Here is a 14596-nt window from a genome sequence, read left to right as displayed (position 1 = left end):
GCTCCCGGGGTTCAGCCTTGGGTTTGGCTCCGCCTCTGCGTGTAGGTCGCCTGAGGGCGTCTGTTCTTCGCTCAGACAGGACGGGGTTAAAGGAGCAGCTGATTCAGGGGCTCTGACTCACTCAGGCCACGGGGAGGGACGGATGTGGGGCGAGCCTGCGGTGGCAGAGGCCGGCGTGACGTTGCACCAGCCTGAGGCACACCGTGCGTTCTCCTGGGAAAGTTGTCCCTGGATCACGGGACCCTGGCAGTGGCGGGCTGCACAGGCTCCCAGGAGGGGAGATGTGGATAGTGACCTGCGCTCGCACACAGGCTTCTTGGTGGTGGCAGCAGCAGCCTTAGCATCTCATGCCGGTTTCTGGTGTCTGTGCTGATAGCCACAGCTTGTGCCCATCTCTGGAGCTCATTTAGGTGGTTCTCTGAATCCCCTCTCCTCGCGCACCAGGAAACAATGGTCTCTTGCCCCTTAAGCAGGTCCAGACCTTTTCCCGGACTCCCTCCCGGCTAGCCGTGGAGCACTAAACCCTTCAGGCTGTGTTCACGCCGCCAACCCCAGTCCTCTCCCTGGGATCCTAGCCGTGGAGCACTAACCCCTTCAGGCTGTGTTCACGCCGCCAACCCCAGTCCTCTCCCTGGGATCCGACCAAAGCCCGAGCCTCAGCTCCCAGCCCCGCCCGCCCCGGCGGCCGAGGAGACAAGCCTCTCGGGCTGGTGAGTGCTCATCGGCACCGATCCTCCGTGCGGGAACCTCTCTGCTTTGCCCTCCGCACCCCTGTTGCTGCGCTCTCCTCCGCGGCTCCGAAGCTTCCCCCTCCGCCACCCGTAGTCTCCGCCCGCGAAGGGGCTTCCTAGTGTGTGGAAACCTTTCCTCCTTCACAGCTCCCTCCCACTGGTGCAGGTCGCGTCCCTATTCTTTTGTCTCTGTTTATTCTTTTTTCTTTTGCCCTACCCAGGTACGTGGGGGAGTTTCTTGCCTTTTGGGAGGTCTGAGGTCTTCTGTCAGCGTTCAGTAGGTGTTCTGTAGGAGTTGTTCCATGTGTAGATGTATTTCTGATGTATCTGTGGGGAGGAAGGTGATCTCCGCGTCTTACTCTTCCACCATCTTGAAGGTCCCTCATGCTTTGCCTTTTAACTCTGATTAAATGGTAAGTACTTGCCAGGCGGGGGCTGTAGCATGCTCACATTTTCTCTCCCCAGTACTTAGCCTGGTGTCTGGCCACGTAGTAAAACTTCAGGGAATACTCATTGGATTGAATTTCTTGTGGAGTAGGACCCAGTATTTTTAGGAATCTTATTTTTCACACATACCATACACACAAACACTAACCTGGTTTCATACTCATTTTCAAAATCCTGCTATGAGATTTTCCTTTCTCTTTTCATATGATTTGCCTTTATCGGCCCTCACTCTGTTACTCTCTCCCTCTGTTATGTTATGGGGATACTTTATGAGGAGATACCACAGAGAAAGCCTGGATTTGTTTTCATACTGGTGTCTTGGTTAGATGACATCTCTTCCCTTTTCAGCAAGTCTCTGCTGCCTCTTAGGTGTTCGGTCTCTGTGCTGTCAGCAGCCATCATCGTGCTGCTGTGTCCCTCTTGCTTGTTCCCTGTTGTCAGAAGGGGGCTGTTCCTTGTCCAAGGTGCGCACGTGGCAGTCTCTTCTCCTTTTCCTTTTATTGTGTCCCCTTTCTCCCTTTCATAGATAGTCTTTGTCATTCTGTACTTAGTGTTCCTTCCTCTTCTTAGTCTGAGTCATTTCCCTTAAATATGTTATCTTTACTGCCTACTTTAGCTTTTTCCAGTTAAGTTTCTCTTCAGGTTCCCTCTCTTGAGGGTCCTCCTGGCTCCTGTGTTTACTTCTCACAATGCAGCCTCAGTCTGATTGATTTAACTTGTCCTACGGTCTTGTGCAGGATCCATCTCACTCATTTCCAGCTGTTCTTCTCCTCCTCCCCCTCCCTTTTCTGTTTTTCTTCCTCGGTTTTGTCCTACCACTCTCATAAACTCCTCCTCTCACCCTGTTTGTCTCATTACTCCTCTGAGGTCCTTTACCTTCCTCACTGTTCCTTGCAGACGTTTATAGGGTCTCTGGGTGACTTGTGCTCAGCATCCATTTGAGCCTTTTCTTCCCCACTTTTATCAGACCCTAATTTGAGGCAAGTTTTATATGCTGTACCTGTATACACACCAGGACAGTATGATGCCCTTTTTTGCCCCTGGTGAGATTGTACCTTGCCTCACCATAGCTGTACCATTTTATAGTCTACCTCAGTTGCGTTTGTGAGCGTGTTCACTTGAAACACTTCGGGGCTTCTATATATTATATAATACTGGTTTAACAAATTTAAAATCAGAAAAAAAGGACTGACAAAGGATTTTTTTTCCCTCGTATGGAAAGGTAGTACAACCATTTATTTAAGATTGGGCCATAAACCATAGCAGAAAAGAATATGAAACAGAATGTGTGCGTGTATATATATATATCCATACACAATATATGTATAACTGAATCACTTTGCTGTACAGCAGAAATTAACACAACACTGTAAATCAAATATACTTCAGTAAAATAAATTTAAAAAGTAAAAGATTGGGCCTGTCCCTAAAGGCACAGATGTTCCCTAACCTTCCGATTTAGGGTTAGGGAATGGTTATTAGCACATCCTTTTTTGCCATGATGCTCTAGCCTCTACTTTTCTCAGGAGTGATCAATGGAATTGACCACCACCTAATCAGATTGCCATTATCCTTAGGTTGAAATTTGTTTTCTAAGAGCAACCAAATGTTAAACCCTTTCTGTTCAGAAGAAAGACAACAACAGTTTTGTGAAAGTCCAGATACTCATCACTGATATGTAAATAATTGCATCAGAAAATTTCAGGCTCAACCCCTAGTTTATCACCCTCTAGTTTTGGTGTACTAACTGCATAGTCTCTAAAGAAGCAACATCTTGTTTCATCTGCCTATTGGTTCTTGATTTTTATTGATGGTATAATTTGTTTTATTTCAAGGCTGCATCTAGATACATAGTTAACCATCACTATCTTTGTCAATCAAAAATGCCACGTACCATTTTTTGGATTTATTTGAAAAGCTATAATAGTTTACTCACTTCTAAAAGAAGACACAACCCGAGACTAAATGAAAGAGTGCTGTTTAATAAAACGGCCTATAGGCTTTCCAGTCACTAACCTGGAAGCATCTTCCATGACAATTTTTTTTCCAGTGAATGAAGAATGTTATAAACTCCGATTGCCTGCACTTAATTTCTGGAAGTTACTGAGGGTTTGCAGTGCTTATTGTCTGTATTTGAGAAATGTATTTCTTTTTTGCTTAAATTAACTAGTCAGTGCTGGATCAGGCCTTTAGCAACTGCTGATGACGCTAAAAGATGTTAATTTAACTGTATGTTCAAGAGGCAAGCTAGAACTTAATTCTAGAAGTTAAACTAGAAGTATGTTCAAGAAGACAAATTAGTATTTTGGTCGTGTGTGTGTGTGTGTGTTGCATAGTGTGTTTTTTGGGGGGTTTTTTGTTTCTTTTTTTTGCGGTACGCAGGCCTCTCACTGTTGTGGCCTCTCTCGTTGCGGAGCACAGGCTCCGAATGCGCAGGCTCAGTGGCCATGGCTCATGGGACCAGCCGCTCCGCGGCATGTGAGATCTTCCCGGACCGGGACACGAACCCGTGTGCCCTGCATCGGCAGGCGGACTCTCAACCACTGCACCACCAGGGAAGCCCGCATAGTGTGCTTTATTACTTGTGCTGTTGCCTGGGCATGCCAAGATTTGTTGTAACTAGAAGACATTGTTTAAGTTCATTTTAGTACATTTTGTGTCATTTTCTCCTAGTAAAAAGAGCTGAAGAAGAATGAAGAGGCAAGGAACCAAATATACAGAAATGAAATGACAAATTAAACCAAATGGAATTTCTCTTCAGAGTTCAGAAATTTCAGATGGCCAGGAAGAAAGGAAGGCTCTACTATTTCTTATCCTTATGAAAGAATCTAGAAAAATCAGAAGCAAGGTATGGGTGGAAAAATAAATGTGGCCTTTTGAGCTTAATTGTTATAAACCATTGTGTTTGCTGTTGATCAAAGTATTGGTACTTGTATTTATTAGTAACTGCATCAAAATTACATTACCATTCTTGGAAAAATCAATAAAGAAAAACCATAATTGCCATGCAGCAAATATGAGGAAAAAGTGTTTGCATTGTTAGGATGTCCGTAAAGTAATCACTTAATATTATATCTGTAATGTGGTTATATGTGTGATGATATACTCAGAATATGAAATATCTGCTATTTAAATTTAACTTTATTTAAAATAAAGATAAGCAGCTTCAGGATTTTGTGTATTCAAAATGGTCCAAGTAAGAAAGGCATTAAAAGGTAATAAATGTGTTTGTTTTGAATGAATCATATGTGTAAATTGATACACATAAACTAAAAGTGGTTTTTGGCTAGACTGGCAACAGTGTTCCAAATTTTTTTACTTTTAAAAAAAACATTTCATGTTGAAGCATATAAGTGATTTGTAGGCTTAACATTGTTTAATATTTATTTTAGTCTTAATACTTGTTTTTAAATTTTTACATTGAATTATTTATTTCTTTAGTTCCAGAGTAACAGTGTCATTACTATGTGACTATATATTTTGAAGTGAGATGTTATAAAATGGGAAAGTTCATCTCTTTGTTTTTCACTTGACTCTTCTTAAAACTCTGTGATTTTAAGTCTGTCAATAAAATATTTAACTTCAAGAAGGTCAAAACTAATATAAAATTAGAAAACTTATTTACCAAATTAGACAATTGATTCCATTAAAGTAAGAAGTGAGAAAAACAGTGTTGGGCATTGAGGTGTAAATTTTGCCCAGATGTATACCCGATGTGAAAAATCTTCTAGTAGAAATATATTTTACTCTTACCCCTGCACATGTTGTAGAGGCATGAAAATTGGTAAACTTGCCCCTGCTGTGTAGAACTTGGGGGGAGGGGGGCATTTTTGAAAGTGGTGAGTGGCATTGATGACTGCTGAAGCCCTCAGCCATCAGCACAGAAATGTGTTCTGATAGTACCAAGCTCCCCTGTTCTGGATGCACACGTCTGTGCTTCAGGTACAGCTGGACCCAGCCAGCTTGAGTCACCCTTGTACAAGCTTGTTTTTTCTGTCTTGTGAATGCACTTGATAATTAAAAAAATAAAAATATGTGGCTCTCTGCAGTTTCAGCTCATAGTTTTGAGATATGTGTAGATTCTCTGATTTTGGTTTTAATTACAAAGAATTTCAACAAGTTGCAACATGATTTTAAATCAAGATGATAATAAAATAATGTCAGAGGAGCTAAACATTTGTTGAAATCCCAATGTTCATATGAAAAATAAAGGGTTATTTTTATATTGCAACTACTGAAGGCAAAAATAACAATTGAGGCAAACACCAGGAAAAGTTGTTTCTACGCAAAGCCCATTTCTTTTCTTTTTTGTCCTGTTGACAAAGCAAGACTTGGGTTATGTTCGTGAATAGATTAATTATTATTAATTAATAATCTTCACCACCTTCTGAGATGAGATTGCGTGGGGGAGATCATAAGAGTGCCCTCCAAGTAATAAGTCCAAATTATAATCAAGCAGAGAAATCAGACTATTTACTTAGTAATAAATTAACTTTGTTTTATTTTTATTCTAAAATTATTGAATTCTATCCCATTTTATAGTCTCTTTTCTCCAAACAAGTATCAATTTGACACTATCTTTTCTAGATAATAGATAATGTCATTCTTACAAATTAATTTCCAATTATTGATTCTACTCTGTCTTGAAGGTTCGAGTTTCTTCAGTATCAAAACTATACAATGAATAGAATTTGCAAAGCTAGAATAAAAAGCAAGTTTTAAAAAGATTTAAAACTTGAAATATTTTACACCATGAATGCAAATTCATGTTTAAAATGCACCTTTTAAATATGAAATCAGTGTTTTAAATGGTTAACACTTGATACTTTTGAAACCTTTCGTAAGGTTTCTTTCCAAAAAAAATGGATACTTGACATTAATTTTATTTTTCAGTTACAGAAAAGTTTTATTAAAGAAAGATATTTTCTCTTTAGGAAGTTCAGCAGGACCATCTGGGAAATAACTTACCATTTTATAACTTTATATGTCATGTTATTTTAGTCATATATTTAACTCACAACTATTTTTCAGAGGGTTAGAAAGTTCTAGAAACTATATCAAAAACTCATGACCTTATACTTTTATACATATTTCAGTGATTTCCATCTGAGGTCCATATCTGTTAAGTGGATTATGGGAACATTTTTCACTAGTCCAACTTTTGAAGCTCTATATTTGTTGATTTCTACCTCATTGGACTTGACTACAGAAGAGATTCCCCAAATCTTCACCTTATGTACATGACCTCATTTAGTCCTCACTTCAAACCCAGGAGGAGGATAAAATCTTCCCTGCCCTGCAAATAAGGAAACTGGGGCTTTGAAAGTTAAAGAACTTGTCCAAGTGCACATGGTCAGTCAGTGTGTTGCTTGCTGTCCATGGAGGTTTGTCAGACTCCACTGGGACATCTCAAAGGTCCCCACCCGCCTCAGGTGCTGGGTGGAGTGAGCCAGTAGCACCTAGGGTTGGCCTCCAGCCCACACAGGAGTAAGGAAGCAACCTGATGAATGTACAGCCACACTCAGAGACTAGAAACATCTCATATGTCTTCCATGCAGCCGTGACCTACATAAAATGAAATACCATATCTGAGTGAAATTTTTTTTAAAAAAACTGATAATGTCTTTACCCCATATTTGTTTTGCAAAATCTTTACTCCATACTCTAATTCTTACATTTTTTTAAGGAATCGATTCTGTGGACTCAAACTAATACATGGACAGTAACATTTTATTCAAGAAACAGTATCCCAGTCACATAAGAGAAAATAAAAACATCAAGAGTCACGTCAATCAAAAGGCTCTGTTGAGTGGCAAACTCAGTCTGTGGATGGACCCAATTATCTGCAGGCGAATTGAATGTCAGCACCATTTAGGGTTAACAATGGACCAGCTAGGCAAAAGCAGACAGCTACTCTCTGCAGAGACCCGGAAAGCAAACTTGGTAATGAGGTACTTCATTCATCATATCTTTCTGCTCTAATTATTAAAGTGAATAGGGAATACTTTAACTTAAGGCGGGAACGGGATAACATAAAAACATCTGTTTTGTAAACACAAAGAATGCTTTTTTTCTAATGATCTCTTCACATCTACATCAAGCATATGTTGTGAGCCCCGTTTTCAAAAGTTGCTGTTCTAACACCTCAAATTCATTCTGATTATGGATGGGTTATTTTGATTGTCTCAGAAAGTTAGGGAGGATAAAGCTGCTAAGAATCTACAATTTTACTATCTACTCAAAATCTAAAGAACGGGAGGCTGTCATAAGTAAGTACATATATAACCATGCATAACACACGTTCTATTACTTGTGTCAGAATGGTCCAACTACATATACTTCAATGTCATTCATCTCTAAAAGTACTAAACAATCTGATTTTTACTCATTCTAGTTCACTTTTTCTTAACTCATCACTTGGATCCTTGTGAAGAATTGTGAAAGAATTTGGTAGAGGAAAATGTAGGATTTTTTTTTATACAATAATGATATAAGTAAACATATATTGCCAATCCTTAAAGTTGCTTGGAATGAGCTGATTTACTGTTGAGAGGGAACAATTATAGTTAAGAAAAAAAAAGTACAAAAGGAGGAGAAAGCAGGAAGGTGAGGAAACTAGCTTGTTGCTAGAGCAAAAATGAACAACTGAAGCTTGTAAAAAAGCAGTCGCTAGACCAAAGGAAGAAGGTTCCCTGGAGAAAAACGTGGTCGCTACGGTTCAGTTTTTCAGTGACTTCAACTGAGGATCAGTAGTTAATTTTTTTTCTGTTTAATTTGTTCATGGGACCATTTTATATAAACACTCCACACAACTTTTTCCAGAGCTGCAGTTCTTCGATTTAAAGTAAGTGGAAGATGGCTAAGCGCGGTGATGTTTTTAACATCCCTGCCTGTTATACAGAAGAAGTTAATGTTCAGAAGTATCTGCACATGCTACTTTTAGCAACAAAATATTTCCATCGTGGTAAAGAAATGTCAGTGAAATCTATGCACTTTAAGAACATCAAATTCTTATACTTATCATGTGTGCAGGCAGAGTACATAATAAGCTAGTCTATAGCAGCTGTAAATTTCTGAGGATTTATCTAACCACAAATACATTGAAATGGGGAAACGGGGCTATATTAAACTATGCAAGATGCTGCTGGAGCTTTGCCATTTCTGCAACATCCTGTAATTAATTTCTCATGACAGGTCTGGCAAACTGAAACATCCAATACACTTGCGACAGACAAACTAGAGTTGCTGCAAATCCTACAGTCCCATGAAGTGAAGGTAGTTTTTTTCTTTCAAACATGAATATAGCTCTGTTTAGAGTGTCCTGTAGCCAAGGACAAACTTGTCACTTTTTAATTCCAAAATAAAGAAGGTCTAGAATATAGAAAAGATCCTGAGCTGAGTGTTTAATCTATTCTCTGTGTTGCCCAGTCTTTCCCTGAAGAGGGACCGCCCTGGGTAGGGGATGATATCGTTAGGTTGGCATGCTTGCCTGTTGTAGCTATGATGGGATTCTCTCCTGGGAGATTTGAGGTCAGTTCTCTCTCGAACACATCCTCTCCCTGTAAGCAAGACTCACAAGACCACCTTCTCCATCTGTGTGTCATTCTCTTCTGGAACCCATAATCCTGCCATCTTGCAAACTTAGAGCACAGATAAATACAGAAATGATTCCTGCTGCAACACAGAGAAAGAAAAGAAATGTAAATTTTTTTTTTTTGCCAAAATAGATTTTCCTGTATAACAGTGAGTTGTCAGTTCATATCGATGTGAAAGAATGATCCTCTCTTTACCTGATGTGTGTAATTTGATACAGGTGTTAAGTGGTTGGTGTTAAGGATGGACCTTAGTAAGCAAGCCTCCTTCTTGCTGGGGGAGTGGAGATTCTGCCCCTAAAAATAAAATCAGCATATCAATGTCCACAGCCTCGTGCATTTCCTTTGGAAGGTCGGAGTTCCTCGGACTACAAACAAGAGGACACAAGGGAGAGTGGGAACCTTGGATCTGGAAGTTTTCATGAGAAGGGGAAGGTTCCAGGTGGTAAAGAATAGGACGGGTCTTGCTCAGCAGAAACAGAGGTGAGAAGCCAGGCAGGCAAGGGGCAGTGGTTTCAGCCCAGTTGCCAAAGGCTAACTGTAAACACCTGATGTTCTTTGTATTTTCTCCAGTGATTGTCTTTCCCTTTATCCTTGCTATTGAAAATGTATTCTGTTCAGAGGACCAGAGAACGTTTTTGCCTGGGCTTAAGTTTTAGAGAAAAGCAGCCACAGAACCCCAAACTGAATAACCCAAAGGGAAAAGTGAGCAAGAGACCATGTAGGAATGCTTTTGTATCCTTCCACTCCTCTCCACTGGAAAAGCTCCCTTCAGAGCTCATCTATGTAAAACTCTGGAAATGGAAGAGAGAGATCAAAACATAAAAAGGAAGACCCTTCTTTTACATACTTGTCCAGGGTCACAGAATCCAGGGCCAGGACCCCACCTCCTATTCCTACTGCTGTTTACTAGGTAACATTCTCAGTTACCTTAAAGCTGAATTATTAAATCCTAATCCTTGAAAAATCCTGAACTTTTTCAACCTCCTACACAACTAAGAATAACATCCCGTATAGAGCGTAGTCTACATTCAGGTAAATTCCCCTTTAACACTAGGTTGTTATAAGTGGTGAATTTGAATGAGTGAGAGTTGAAAGTAGGAAAAGTATAAGGTGATAGCAGAGAGTCCAGAGAGAGACATTTCAGTGTATGCACAAGAGGTCGTTTTCTTTGATTTTTGGTTTTTTACTATGTGGACAACTGGATACAGATAAGGACTGATTCTATTTACGTATCAATAGCTGTAGTTACTGACAGCTTGCCTAAATATATCCTTATAGTTAAAGATCATCAATAGCTTTAACACTTTTCATGTTTCTTCAAAGCGTGTGCGATCGCTTTCAATTTATCCAACAGCTGATTATTGAAAGCCTGTTTGTCAAGCAGTGGGCAGGAGCTGGGTGGACAGTTGAACCAGGAGCCTCAACTCTTCTACTCTGTGTTTCACCTTGAAATTGTCACATGTTTACTGCCACCATCACCCCACAGTGGTTTTCAGAGGACTTCCACACACATTACTAAACTTGAGCCTCATGACAATCTTTGTTAAACAGAGAAGTCCCCCATTTTTCAAACCAATCGCAGAGAGGTTGAGTGACTTGCCCAGTAACTGTTGATCAGCATCCAACTGTCCTCCTCCCAGTGCTGTGTTCTTTCCAACCAGGAAAACTCATCACTGACATCTGAAAACTGTGGAAATAAGTTATATGGAAAGCCAATATATGTTCCCTGTACAAGAGGCAACATTATGTAATAACACTAATTTGGATGTGGGTCTTTTTGGATCAATTTATGATCTCTTCCTGTAGTCAGCTATAAAGTGTTTGTTTTTGCTGCCATCCTATATTTAAATATATTTTTAAATACAAGAACTTAAAATGTAAAGTTGTAACAGAGGCCAAATAAAAACATGTAAAAAAATTTTTTATTGTATTTTTTAGACAGAGGAAGAAGGAGATGTGCAGAAAATGCCAGAGTCCCTTTCAAAACCTTTTCACAAATCAAGTAAAACAAAATCATATCATGCATTGTATACTGAAGCCAAATAGTTTTTATTCAAGTTACCAAATAAATTACATTTTCTATTAAAGGGCAATAAATTCCCATTTGACGTAAAACTTCATTATATCAACTAACTTGGAGGTACCACAGAACCTTTCATTAAATGCAAACCTGACCACGTCACACCCCGTTTAAAACTCTTCACTGGTGCTCCCATCCACTCTTATGAAATCCAGTGAGTTTTTCCTATTTGCTTAACAATTATTCCTATAAATTCAGTCCTGTGCTCTCTGATATCACAGGAAACTCAAATGAAATTCAGTCACCTTGGAAGTGACAGCAAAAGTAAGAAACTTGGTTGATATCTGAAAGTGCAAACCACTGAGCACAGCAAAAACCTCCCTGCTCCGTCCCCTCTGTTCATCCATGTCATGACTGCGTGTGGAGGTCCTCTGTTCACACTGCAGCGAGACCATACTACTGCCCTCCAGGGACCATTGCTGCTTCAAGCCCTTGACTTGTTCTCTTGACTTGAAGACACCCTTTTCCCAAAGCCTCTGCCAAATATATTTCCATTCAAGTTTCATCTCAAATAACACATGCACTAAGATTCCTTTCCTAATTACTAACGGTGGGTAATTGTACTCTCACAGTGTCCTATACCTAATGTCTATAAAGACACTTACTTAGCACATGACGTTGAAACTGACAGTCCATTGATCAATGTATTATTTAACATTTCTTGTGTGCCTGAGATAACGCTTTTTTAAATGGAAGTATAGTTGTTATATATATATATATATATATATATATATATAGTTGTTTTATATATATTCTTATAAATCTGTGCTTGTGCTCAGTATCAAAGGAAGTTCTCAAATGGAATTTAATCTTTTTAAAAATCTTAAATGCCCAGTAAGACTAGGGAATTTAGGAAGGAATCTAAGAAAATGTCATTAGTCATTCTACCACACCTTCACAACTGTCTTTTGTCTTTTTTCATTCTCTCTTCTCTTTCTCGCATGCTACCCTTTTCTTCTTCTTTTCTGGCTCCCTTTTTCCTTCTTTCCTGCTTGACATCAGCAGTGGCATTCACTGAATTCAACATTAAACCATCACTGACACATCTCAGTCTGCTCCTGAAACTGGGAATCCAAGATGGAGGATCCATCCTGAGAGTGACTTTGACTACCTCTATCCAAGCCCCCAGTGCACTCTGAGCAACACTTTATTTACATAAAAGCACAATCTTTAAATGTGGATGTAGTCTTCCTTTCATGTCTTTAACTGTTTTTATTGAGGCAAACTATCCGGAAGAGTAAGTCTGATTTGCGTAATATTTTGCATTCCCATTCACCTGAGGGTAAAAATCCTCCAAAAGCCTTCTAAAATTTGTATATCTAACCCCATTGACTGTGAATCTGATACCTTTACCACTTTTTTCTTAAAATTTCAATACTTTTCTGGAGAAAAGATTCCTAGATTCATAAACAAATTCCACGCTATCACAGTGCCTGAGTGTAAGCATCTCATTTTAAGAATTCACCACCTCATGCTATATATGTTTATGCCAGTAAACGAATCTAGTCATTTTCATCCCATATATATATATATATATATATATATATATTTTTTTTTTTTTTTTTTTTTTTTTTGCGGTACGCGGGCCTCTCACTGCCGTGGCCTCTCCCATTGCGGAGCACAGGCTCCGGACGCGCAGGCTCAGCAGCCATGGCTCACGGGCCCAGCCGCTCCGCGGCATGTGGGATCCTCCAGGACCGGGGCACGAACCCACGTCCCCTGCATCGGCAGGCAGACTCCCAACCACTGCGCCACCAGGGAAGCCCCCATCCCCTATATTTTTATCACCTAAAGAATATCTAAAAGCTTCCAACAATTCTTTGACCTTATTTGGTCTTAAGCAAGACCAATATCCAGCCCAGCAGTGTTTACATAGAAAGTTTCAGGAGCCCCCCAGAGCCCCCGAGGCAGAGGTGTACGAATCACACATAGACCTGGCTGCCTGGTGTAGAGGGATGAGGCTCGACAGTTCTCGGCTTGGGTTCTGCTGAGAGTCATGACACTTTGAACTCAGATTTCTATGGGACTGATGTTACAGATGTTATTGAACACCCTTAACTTTTGCTCATGTGCTTTCAACTTTGGATCTTCTATTTCTCCTTAGGATTAGTGCAACTACTCCTGAATATAAACGTTAGTCTGGTCAGCTTCTTGAGAAATGCAGGCCATTGTGGGTAACCCTGCTGTGACACTCATGCTATCTACACAGCCAGGGAAATGTGATTTTGACATTTATCCTCTTAAATAAATCATCCTTTAGCACTCTCAGATCATTCCCTCAAAAACTTATTTAACCTTTTTAGTGGTCTGTAGCCATTAAATTCACTCACAAAAAATGATCATTATTCCAATTCATTTTGTCCTATGCATAGTCATAATTTAGCAGGGAAAGGGAAAGTATTTATTATTATAATTATTCATGATTATAGACTAATTTTAATAATAGCTACCATTTGCTGAGCACAGGGTAGGTACTAGGCTCCTTGTCAGGGGCTTTATATGCATAATTATCTCATTAAATTTTCAAAATAAGCTTACAAGGTAGATACCATTATCATTACTCCCATTTAAAAACAAAGCAAAAACTCTGAAGTTCAGAAAGGTAACGCTGTGTGTCAGAGATCACACAGCTTGTAAGTCGGGATGTCAGGATTTATATCTCTGGTTTGTCTGACTCCAAAATTCCCCTCTTAATTACTAAATTACTGCCCTTGAGTTTGCCAAACTACAGACTATATGTTCTTTTAAAATAAAATGGCTTCTTTTTAAAATGCTTCTTCCCCTCACAGTTGACAAAAAGTGACTTTCTGTTATTTTAGAAATGCATAAGAAAGTTAAACATTTAATATTTTCCAAATTTCTAATGTGTTTTGCAGAACAGTCTTCAACAAAATAGTTTGATCGAAAATTAATCTCATGCACCCCAATATTTATTGCAGCACTATTTACAATATCCAAGACATGGAGCAACCTAAATGTCCATCGACAGATGAATGGATAAAGAAGATGTGGTATATATACACAATGGAATATTAGTCAGCCATAATAAAGAATGAAATAATGCCATTTGCAACAACATGAATGGACCTAGAGATTATCATACTAAGTGAAGTAAGTCAGACAAAGACAAATATCATATGATATAACTTATTTGTAGAATCTTAAAAAATGATACGAATGAATTTACAAAACAGAAACAGACTCACAGACATAGAAAACAAACGTATGGTTACCAAACGGGAAAGGTGGGAGGAGGAATAAGGAGTTTGGGATTAACATACACAGACTACTATATATAAAATAGATAATCAACAAGGACCTACTGTATAGCACACAGAACTCTACTCAATATTCTCTAATAACCTATATGGGAAAAGAATCTAAAAAAGAATGGATATATGTGTATGTATAACTGATTCACTTTGCTGTCCACCGGAAACTAACAACATTGTAAATCAACTGTACTCCAATATAAAACTAAATTTTTGGGGTTGGGGGGGCGCGGTACGCGGGCCTCTCACTGTTGTGGCCTCTCCTGCTGCGGAGCACAGGCTTCAGACGCACAGGCTCAGCGGCCATGGCTCACGGGCCTAGCCGCCCCATGGCATGTGGGATCTTCCCGAACCGGGGCACAAACCCATGTCCCCTGCATCGGCAGGCGGACTCTCAACCACTGCGCCACCAGGGAAGCCCTAAAATTTTTTTAAATAAAATTTAAAAAGGAAATGAATCTCAAAGGTTCA

General features: G+C 39.6%; 1 protein-coding gene across 5 annotated transcripts in view; it reads left to right on the top strand.

Moving 5' to 3' along the window:
• Positions 1 to 14180, top strand: part of AHI1 (Abelson helper integration site 1) — a gene marked incomplete at its 3' end in the record, with an annotated part of 211262 nt that extends 197082 nt beyond the window's left edge. For 4 of the 5 annotated variants that reach the window (XM_081251012.1, XM_081251011.1, XM_081251010.1 and 1 more), the window contains one exon: positions 3852 to 5226. Of the gene's footprint in view, positions 1 to 3851; positions 5227 to 6864; positions 7130 to 8372; positions 8454 to 9100; positions 9254 to 13792 lie in introns of those variants that run through there. The other variant, XR_014017212.1, reaches the window with a different exon arrangement.
• Positions 14181 to 14596: the final 416 nt, after the last annotated feature.

Source organism: Mesoplodon bidens (genome assembly GCF_964165515.1).
Source record: "Mesoplodon bidens genome assembly, chromosome: 12".
Taxonomy (NCBI): Eukaryota; Metazoa; Chordata; class Mammalia; order Artiodactyla; family Ziphiidae; genus Mesoplodon; species Mesoplodon bidens.
Note: the sequence above shows the minus strand (reverse complement) of the source record. Positions and strands in the feature narration are given on the sequence as shown.